The sequence below is a fragment of the Cebus imitator genome, unplaced genomic scaffold, assembly GCF_001604975.1.
Source record: "Cebus imitator isolate Cc_AM_T3 unplaced genomic scaffold, Cebus_imitator-1.0 Scaffold120, whole genome shotgun sequence".
In the NCBI taxonomy this organism is placed as follows: Eukaryota; Metazoa; Chordata; class Mammalia; order Primates; family Cebidae; genus Cebus; species Cebus imitator.
The window spans coordinates 2,652,356-2,663,248 of NW_016107435.1; the positions used below are offsets into that span (position 1 = coordinate 2,652,356).

General features: G+C 37.6%; 1 protein-coding gene and 1 long non-coding RNA gene across 2 annotated transcripts in view; one reads left to right on the top strand and one right to left on the bottom strand.

Annotated features, from left to right (window-relative positions):
- LOC119472844 overlaps positions 1-3,996 on the top strand; it is a 30,608-nt gene extending 26,612 nt beyond the window's left edge. The window contains exon 4 of the long non-coding RNA XR_005202019.1: positions 2,523-3,996. This is a non-coding gene — a long non-coding RNA (uncharacterized LOC119472844). The remainder of the gene's footprint in view (positions 1-2,522) is intronic.
- Positions 1-10,893, bottom strand: part of PSD3 (pleckstrin and Sec7 domain containing 3) — a 453,958-nt gene that overhangs the window by 360,061 nt on the left and 83,004 nt on the right. The gene's annotated exons all lie outside the window — the stretch shown is intronic.

Here is a 10,893-nt window from a genome sequence, read left to right on the forward strand (position 1 = left end):
TTTTGCAATTGACATGATTTTATGTATAGAAATCCTAAAGATTCCACCAAAAAATTGTTAAACTAATAAATTAGTAAGGTTGCAGGATACAAAATCAACATACAAAAACCAGTACCAATTCTATACAATAAAAAGAAACTATCCAAAAAAGATATTTTTAAAAAATCTCATTTATAGTACCTATAAAAAGTAGAACACTTCAGAATAAATCTGACCAAAATGAATGAAATGTACACTGAAAACTATAAAACACTAGTGAAAAAAGTTGAAGTGACAAAAATAAATGGAAAGATAGCCCATGTTCAAAGATTTTAAAAAATGTTAAAATGTCCCTATTACCCAAAGCAATCCACAGATTCAATGTAATGCTTATAAATATTCCAATGGCATTTTTTTGCAGAGATAGAAAAACAATTCTTAAATTCATATGTAACCAAAAAAGAACCCAAATAACCAAAGCAATTGGGTACAAGACAAAAAAAGCTGGAGGCACCACATTACTTAACTGTAAAATATACTATGAAACTATGGTAACCAAAACAGCATGATACTAGAAAAAAAAAAATCTAAACCAATGGAACAGAATAGAGAGCTCATAAATAAATCCTTACATTTACAGTCAATTAATCTTTGACAAAAGTATCAAGAACACACAATGGGGAAAGAACATCAATGAATGGTGTTGGGAAAACTGAATATCCACATGCAGAAGAATGAAATTGAACTCTTATTTCACAATATATACAAAAATCAACTCCAAATGGATTAAAGAGTTAAATGTATGACCTGAAATTATAAAATTACTAGAATAAAACACAGGAAAAAAGGCTTCTTGACATTGGTCTACGCAATGATTTTTTGTATATAACACCAAAAACACAGGCAACAAAAGGAAAAACAGAAAATTGGGATTGCATCAAAGTAAAAAGCTAACACACAGCAAAAGAAACAATTATCAGGGTGAAAAGACAGTCAACAGAATTGGGTAAATATTTGGCAAACTATGTATCTTATAAGCAATTAATCTCTAAAATATAAATTTGTATACATTTTATTTGTCAAACAACTCAATAGCAAGAAAACAAGTAAACCAACTTAAAAATGGGCAAAGGACTGCAACAGACATGTCTCAAAGGAAGACATACAAATGGCCAACAGATAAATTTTAAAATACTGAACATCAGTAATCATCCAGAAAAAGAAAATGAAAACCACAGTAAGGTATCACCTTGAATCTGTTAGAATGGCTAATATCAAAAAGATAAAGTACCAGATGCTGGAAGCATGTAGGAAGAAGGGGGACTCTGTACACTGTTGGTGGAAAAGTATGGAAGTTCATTTTAAAAAGTAAAAATAGAACTACCATATGATCCAGCAATCCCATTTCTGTGTATTCCCAAATTCTTTGCAGCTTTATTCACAAGAGCTAAGATATGAAATTGACCTCAGTGTCTATGGATTGACGAATGGATGAAAAAAAAAGTGGCATATATATACACAACAGAATACTATACAACCTTAAAAATAAACCAGAAAGTCCCATCATTTGTGACAAAACAAATGAACCTGGAGAACATTGCACTAAGTGAAATAAGTTAGGTACAGAATGACAAATACTGCATGATCTTATGTATATGCAGAATCTTAAAATGTGGAGCTCATAATAGCAAAGAGTACAATGATGGTTACCAGGGGCTGCAGCAGGGGAGGAGGAAGAAAAGATGTTGGTTATTCATCTCATTTCAGTTAGATGAGATGAATAAATTCTAGGGATCTGTCAGACAGCATGGTGCCCATAATTAATAATGTATTATACATTTGAAAATTGCTAAAGGAGTAGATCTTAAATGTTCTCATCACAAAAAAATACATAAGGCAAAGACTATGTTAGTTTGATTTAATCATATCGCAATGAATATGTGTAAAGATATAATGTTGTACACCATAGATATATAAAATTTTTATTTGCCAATTATATCTTTAAAAAGCTGGAGGAAATAAAAAAAACAGAAAAGGAGGGAGAGAAGCCTTTAACATTTATTTTTAAATAAAATAAAATATCTTTCCCCTAGCCCAGACCTGAATACCCACCAGCCTATTCAATATCTGCATCTGAATGTGCCATGGGCATCTCCAATGCAACATGTGCCAAAATGTCAGCATTCTTCCACCTCATCCCAAAATCTGCTCCTCCCTCAAACCACTACATGTTGAAGGGCACTCCCATCCATCCACCTGCCCAAAGCAGAAACCACCCTCAACCCCTTCACCTTCCTTTCTTCCCATATCTAATCAGTTACCAGTATCAGCAATCCCTGCAGTATGTCTCGTCTTCCATATCTCCAGTGCCTCAGTTCAGGTCTTCATTATGTGTCCCTTGCATTCCTGTACCACTTTTAGGCAGAGATGCAGATGGTTTACCCCACTAACCATTCCTCTTCTTCCCTTAGTGATAGAATCCCTCCATTTTTAGCAGGGCACACGGCCATTGAATAAATGGCCTTTCAACCTTTCTCTTACAGGTAAATGTGATCATGGCATGACATAGGGGCAACAAACTCTAACTAGAAGTCTTCCATGGCAACTACTTCAAAATAAAAGCAAGTCCTCACTTAACATTGTAGATTAGTTCTTGGAAACCAAGACTTTAAGCAAATTGACCTATAGTAAGTCCTCAAATAACACTGTTTTGTTATCTTGATAAGAAAATTGGTTTTGTTACACATCCTACACGTTTCGTTTGAAGCTGCAGTTTCCAAAAATTTATCAAGGACATTAAGGACGTACCATATCCTTATATTACAGCTAGTGCATACCCCTTTGCCCTTGTGATTCCTGCCCTCTGCATTCCTGCTCTCAGGAATGTGGAGTTCAAGTAACCACAGCAGAAGATGAGAAAATCTGGAAGGATGGCAGACCAACTAGCCCAAAGTAGTCAGCACCTGCGATACTGTGGAAGCAATATGCAAGCTCTGAATCATTTAACTGAATTCTTTCATGGAGGAGAACTTTTATTTTGTCTAAGCCGCTGGTGTGTGGGTGTGGGCAGGAGGGTGTGTGTATGTATATATGTGTGCTTGCTAACAAGGTTTACTACCTCCAATCTCACCTCTCCATAACCAGAATCTCTACATTGCTTTCTGACTGATATCCTAAACCCCAAATGTGGAGAATCAATCCATTTTAAAAAAAAAAATTAATAAAATACACTCTTAAAGCATGCTTTAGACCATTCATAATCTAGTCCCTGCCTGCTGAAGTCTTCTAGTTCACTGCTCCCTCTTGACACCAGCTGCTCTGACCAAGCCATGGTCTACACAGCAACACAACTTTATATGTGCTTCTGCCACTGTCAAAATATCTTTCTTCACAGCACCCATTCTAAATTATCTACAAAAACTCTGCTCAGATGTCACCTCTTCCAAGAAGCCTTCTCTCCATCCTGACTGAGGCACAAATTCATAGCCTCCCAAGGCCTCTGTTCTTACCTCTACTGTAGCAGGCATCTGTGTTAGAATCATCTTATTACTTGTTTATTTCTCCAACCAAACTTCACAGTCAGGATGCATGCTTCATCTCTCTCTCTCTAGCCCAGCAAGTGCAGGTATTCACTGAATGCATGTTGAAAAAGTAAATACTTTCAGGAATGTGCTGAAGGAAGTTTTTGGCATCTGGTAACTGACATATTAATAAATGAAAACCTAGGACTCTTGGTTCTTTGCCCAGGACTGTTTCCAGTACGTCAGCATTTCCCCAACTGTGTTCCAATGACATCCATTTAGAAAATGTGAATAATGTGTGGGTTTCCAGCCATGCGACACAGCTTTCAATTCCACTAACCTGTCAAACTGACACCACTCTCAAGGCCTCTGACCCCACCCTTTTGGTCTTCTACCTGGAGGGAGGGCACTGGACCTGCACCCTCCCCCTTCCCTGGTTCCCACTATTCAGCCATCATTCCCAAGTGCCAGTTCAGACCCAAGAAAACTATCTGCTCTTGCAGTAATTAAAAAAATATATACATATATATATATATATATATATATATATATATACACACACACANATATATATATATATATATATATATATATATATATACACACACACACATATATATATTTATATTTATACATATTTATATTTATATTTATATTTTATTGCACTTTGGGTTTTGGGGTATGTGTGCAGAACATGCAGGATTGTTGCATAGGTATATACATGGCAATATGGTTTGCTCACTCCATCCCCCCGTCACCTATATCTGGCATTTCTCCCCCTGTTATACCTCCCCAACCTCCCTAGCCACCACTGTCCCTCCCCTATTCCCTCCCAATAGACCCCAGTGTGTGATGCTCCCCTCCTTGTGTCCATGTGTTCTCATTGTTCAAGGCCCGCCTATGAGTGAAAACATGCGGTGTTTGATTTTCTGTTCTTGTGTCAGTTTGCTGAGAATGATGGTTTCCAGATTCATCCATGTCCCTACAAAGAACATGACCTCATCGTTTTTTACAGCTGCATAGTATTCCATGGTGTATATGTGCCACATTTTCCTTGTCCAGTATATCATTGATGGGCATTTGGGTTGGTTCCAGGTCTTTGCTATTGTAAACAGTGCCAAAATGAACATACATGTGCATGTGTCTTTATAATAGAACGATTTATAATCCTTTGGATATATTCCCAGTAATGGGATTGCTGGGTCAAATGGAATTTCTATTTCTAGGTCCTTGAGGAATCACCACACTGTCTTCCACAATGGTTGAACTAAATTTACACTCCCACCAACAATGTAAAAGCATTCCTATTTCTAATAATCCTCTAAAACTTGGCTAAAGACTACCCTGAAACTCACCAGTCTCTACAATTTTCTTAAATCTCCTTTCTACAGATAAGGGTTTTGCCTCTTGTATTTTTTTAGCATTAGTCCCTATCTTCACAATTTTCAAAGAATATCTAAAGTGGATATATAATGTACCTGCAAACATGCTCAGCTTCTTAGGATATTATCCCACAGAGTTTAAACTCAGACAAAAGAAGCCAGGGGATCTCTTTCTGGGCTTCAGCTTCTTCTAGCCATGTTTGTTCTGTCCTTTCAAACAAGGTGACTGTGCTCCTTGTCAGAGAAATGCCAGCCAGGAAGGAGTTTCATATCTCTGTTTTATCTCAGAAATCTCTTAGCATTACCTCACACACCCTTAGAAAGGAGCCCAACCTTTACTTGTTCTCTTTCTTTTTCTAATACGACACAGTTATTGCCCCTGAACTGTGAGAACAGGATTACTCAAGGTACCATCCAAGAGCTACCTGAATCTGAATCATCTGAGGAGCTCATTCAATACTAGATTTCTGAGTTAAACAGAATCAGAATTACTGAAGTGAGTTTCAAGAATCTGCATTTTTAACAAGCATGGAAAGCATCAAAGGTGGTAGTAGATCCTCTGCTTGCAAGGTGGGGCAGGGCACGCCCAGGGCAGCCAGGATCCCCAGAAACCATCACCTGCAGCTCGAGGCCACTGTTTTCCTTCACTTCCCTGTGCAATGCAAAGAGTGCAATTTTCTAAGTGCGCAATGAAGTAAAAAATATTCATGAAGTTTCTATAACTTCCTAGAAAACTACTATATTAGTATGTCTAGGGCAGCTTCACAACAATCATTTTCAGAATTTCTACAGAACAATCTAATGTGCTCTGATGCTCAAAAACCATTGCTTTAAAATAGCAACTCTCAGCTCCTTAAGGGCAAAACTACCTTTTCACAACATTTTGCAATGCCTCCTTATCTATTATCCTAAAGTGAAATCCATAAACAATGTAACTGCCTAAATATAAAATTCAAAATAATCCATTAACTCAAAGGGGAAACAAAATTGAAATGATTTTCATTACATACATGCTCAAATTAGTCAGTACACTTGCTTGTACTGAAAGGAGAATCATGCTGAAAGCAAGATTCGAGTGTAGACTGATACAGGGGTACTGAAATGGTGACTCCAGAGCATGAGCACTGCTTTCTTGGATATGATACTTTGCAATGGCAATTTTTAGTAAATTTGCAAAGAAAACAAAGCGTAATCTTCTCTTGGTTCACATGGTGGTTATAGTGCTAGAAAACTCACTGATATTTAAAACCATGCAAAAAACATTTTATTTACATATCCTAAGGACAGATAATTAGAATCATATTTTTCCCCTACATGAAAGTCCAACAGGACATTCAAGGTCATGCAGCCTGTAGATAGTTCTTCCTGGTGTGACACCATCCCAGGGACTAAAAGTTGTCTAGCATCCCAGGTCACTACCTATTAAAGGTCAGTAGCCACCCGCCCCTCATCCTTAATTACTATGATAATTAAAAATACACCCAACCGTTCAACCTCTCCAAACAATATGATACAGGTACCTGTGTCAGGCTGTAATATTATTTTCCCTTGTGACACTACCATACATTATAGTGACTCCAGAATCTCTACGTGATTCTACCTATACTTACGATATTTTCAAAAGCAAATATTTACATAAATTCTATCATAACAGAAATGGAATGGAATAAAAGTTTCACAGATATAAGAAACCTTCTTCAGAAATTCTTGAAAAAACAAATGCAAACTACTTTTTTTACAATCAAATCGCATTTTCCTGTTGACATATTTCAATTTCAGAAATATCTTCTCACTATTAAAATTCAATTGGCAGTGGTTCCTAAGCAGTTCAGCTCTGCATGTCAGTAAAATATATCAAACTACAGTTTAAATGTATTAAATGATTCCAAAATGTATCCTTTTAGTGTTAAAATGGTTTATAAACAGCTCAAGTAAATTACCTTTTAAAACACAATGGTTCTCAAGGCTGTATGTGCATCATAACGATCACCAGAGGAGCTGTTTAGAATTTAGAGATGCCTGGGTCAACCCTTGTCCACAGATTTTAACTGCACTGGCCTGAGTTAGGTAGAACCTAAGAATCTTTATTATTTTTAGAAAGGTCTATAGGTGATCCTCATGCTGGCAGAGGCATATCTGGTTTTGTGGGTCCTGAAATCTATACAACTAGGGAGGGGGTGGGGAGGAGCCTCTTCAAGAAAATAAGGGAGGGACAGCGGGGGGTGGGGAGTTGGGGAGAGATAGCATGGGGAGAAATGCCAGATATAGGTGAAGGGGAGGAAGGCAGCAAATCACACTGCCATGTGTGTACCTATGCAACAATCTTGCATGTTCTTTGCATGTACCCCAAAACCTAAAATGCAATAAAAAATTAAATTAAATTAAATTAAAAATTAAAGAAAAAAAAAGAACCAAAAAATGGCAGGTTTCTTGAAGACTTGGGAAAGCTTCCTGCATTGGCTTCATAGTAAATCCATCTCTGGATGCTACTCAGGGTTGCAAAATGTGACATAATGAAACTCACAACCGGAACACATGAGCAAAAGTATAAAGTCATACACTATGTATGCAGAGGCCATAAGCCTAATGTCCACAGACTTCTGGAGGTAATGTAAATGAGTAAGGCAGGCAAGGCATGAGACCACAGAAGACAGCGCAGTGGCCGAACACCTGTGTGCTGAGGGCACCAGCACTATTTCTTGTCAATGCTAATGCACGCTCAGTGTTGCATTTCTGCAATTCATTAAAAGAAACTTAAAGTCTGGAAATTATATGAAATCTCCCAACTTTTAAAATTTAGCTCAATTTTTAAATAAAACATTGGTTACACCAAGTAAAACATGAGTTAAAAATGCCAGTATGTCACTTCTGCTTTATAAAAGGGAAACGATGCCTCTAACCTAAAAATAAAACTGAAGATTAGATAGTTTATTCAAGGATCCATGAAGAAAGACTGCTAAAAACATACTTGGTGAGGCAGTTCATGTACGTCACAATGAAAAAACTGTTTGTTCAGGGATTCTGCAACATCTCAAGGACTCACGTTTACTCTACCACATCCTAATGGCACCCAAATAGTTCTACAAGTCAATAAAACACTAGCTCTCCAATATAAAACTTGTAAACAGGAAAACCTTTCAAAATGAATCATAAATGGCTAATAAGCACATGAAAAAAGTTTGACCTCAATTACATCTGGTGCAGCAAGTCTGTGGAGATTAAAGCTCTCAGTTGTAATTATGACGTTCTGAGAATACAGGAATAAACTAACCCAAAGTGCTTTTCCTATTCTCTCACTCAGTCTACACAGAAGACTTCTGTGCCAAATGTTTTCTCCACAAACTAGGCAAGCAACTTCTGTAAAAGACACCACACTTGGGTGTCCCCTAATTCAATTCAACTGCAACACTATCTAACTGGAGATAGCATTAGATCCCCCAGGTTGGGGGCTCAGTCCCTAAGACTGCCCCTTCCCTTCAGATGCTCATCTAAATCTGAAGATTGTTTCACCTGTGTTTCTGACTGGCTACAAATCAGGGTTCCCACAACCTACTTGTTGGGTTTGATTAATCTGTTAAATCAGCTCACAGAACACAGGGAACCACTTATGTTTACCAGCTTATGATAAAGGCTATTACAAAGGACATAGATAAAGTGATGCATGAGGCAAGGCATGTGGGAAGCGGCAGAGAGTTCCATGCCCTCTCTGGATACACCATCCTCCAGGAAGCACCATGTGCATCTTTCTAGGAGCTCTGCAAAGCCTATCCTTTTGGGTTTTTATAGAGGCCTCATTAGTAGGCATGATTCACTCAATCATTAGTTATTGGTGATCCCCTTAACCTTTACCCTCTCACATCCCCATAGGTTAGGGGATGGGACTGAAAGTCTTAACCGTCTAATCCAGGGGTGTCCAATCTTTTGGCTTCTCTGGGCTACACTGGAAGGATTGCCTTGGGCCACACATAAAATACACTAACAACAGCTGATGAGCTTTTTAAAAAAAATCTTATAAGTTTCAAGAAAGTTTACAAATTTGTGTTGGGCCACATTCAAAGCCGTCCTGGGCTGCGTATGGCCCGTCAGCTGTGGGTTGCACAAGCTTGCTCTAAGCTTGGACAAAGTAGCCCCATCCTAAAGCTACCTAAGGGTTGCCAGGCATCAGTTAATTCATTAGCATACAAAAAGACATACAACTTTGAAAATCCCAGAGATTTTAAGAGGAAACTCAGAAGGAAGACCAAATATAGTCATGCGCCACATTTGGGTCAGCAATGAACACATGTAGGATGGTGATCCCATAAGATTATAATACCATATTTTTACTGTACCTTTTCTAAGTTTCGATACATGAAGACTACTCTGTTACAACTGCCTGCAGTATTCAATACAGTAATATGCTGTATGGGTTCATGGCCTAGAAAAAACAGGCTAAACCATATGGCCTAGGTGTGCAGTAAGTGTACTATCTAAGTTTGCATTAGTACACTCTGTGATGTTTGCACAAAGATGAAATTGCTTCACTACACATTTCTCCGAATGTGTTCCTTTCATTAAGTAACACATGGCTGTATATATTTCACAGTATTAGATGTGATGTCTACTACTGTCCCAAAGCTGATCTGATCTTACTCTCAAAAAAAGTCAAATCCTGCTCCTCAGCTTTTCAACAGCTACTTTAAATATATACATTATATAAATATATACATTCTATATTATATATAAATATATATGGTCCTATATATAGTCATTGCTGACCCAAATGTCATTACGTGGCACATGACTGTATTTGGTCTTCCCTCTGAGTTTCCTCTTAAAATCTCTGGGATTTTCAAAGTGGTATGTCTTTTTATATGCTAATGATTTAACTGATGCCTGGCAATCCTTAGGTAGCTTTAGGGTAGGGTTACCTTGTCCAAGATTAGAGCAAGCTTGTGCAACCCACAGCTCATGGGCCACATGCAGCCTAGGACAGCTTTGAATGTGGCTCAACACAAATTTGTAAACTATATATACACCAATCTTAAAAAAATGGATCTCATAGGCAAAATAAATGTAGGCAAAAATAAAATGCTACACTGACCAGACAGTAGAAATAGGCTTTTCAACACGACCTCCAGGTTGATTTCTGCAACACTTCTTAGTTATCTTAGTATATAAAACATCAACTAATTTCAGTGAAGTAATTATGACTACCAGTATATAGCTCATTCTACAGATATGTGGGCCAGTGTGGAATAAGATGGAAGCTCTGACTTATATACCAAAAACCCTAGCCAAAGAGAAAGTTATAGTCATTTCCTGGCCTACTTTGCCAAGCCAAAGCAGACCACTAAAAACTACTGCCTATCAAGCAGAAGTTGTGGTATAGCTAAAATAATGGAGAACATATGGTCCATTTTATAAGGGCCAAGGAATACTGAGGAAGTCTAACACATACTTGTTATTATACTGTAAAATCACTTTGCTGCTTTCCATTATGAGTGGGAAGGAGGCTGGGGAGTGGAAAGGAAGGAGCAAAAGAAATAAAAATTGCCAAACATAGAAGATTTACTAAAGGACTAGCCAGAAAATTATAAACCAACTTCTACCCATGGGGAAAAAAAGAAAATAACTCAACAGAAAACCTTAGAATTAGTGGATTTGTCATTTCTTCTCTTGTTTATTTGTGGTTTTCTATCACAGCCCACATTTTTCCTAAAACAACAACTCATAGCTTTCCTGGGTCCTGCAGCCAGATGCAAAGATTTGAACAGGCATGAGTAGGGCTAAGCTGCCATGCTACATTTTTTGCATCCTGCTCTCTAGGAATTCTGTGTGTATGATGAGGTGTCCACTCAAAGCAGGTGCTCAACATTCGCCTAACACAGTCTATCTGCCATTCAAAATCATTCAGCTTCTTCTTTACACTATAAACAAAAAATGACTCAAAATGGACCACAGGCATAAAGTTAAGAGTTACAACTATGAAACACAGAAGAAAATTAATTCCAAGTTCTCTAAGGGGAAAA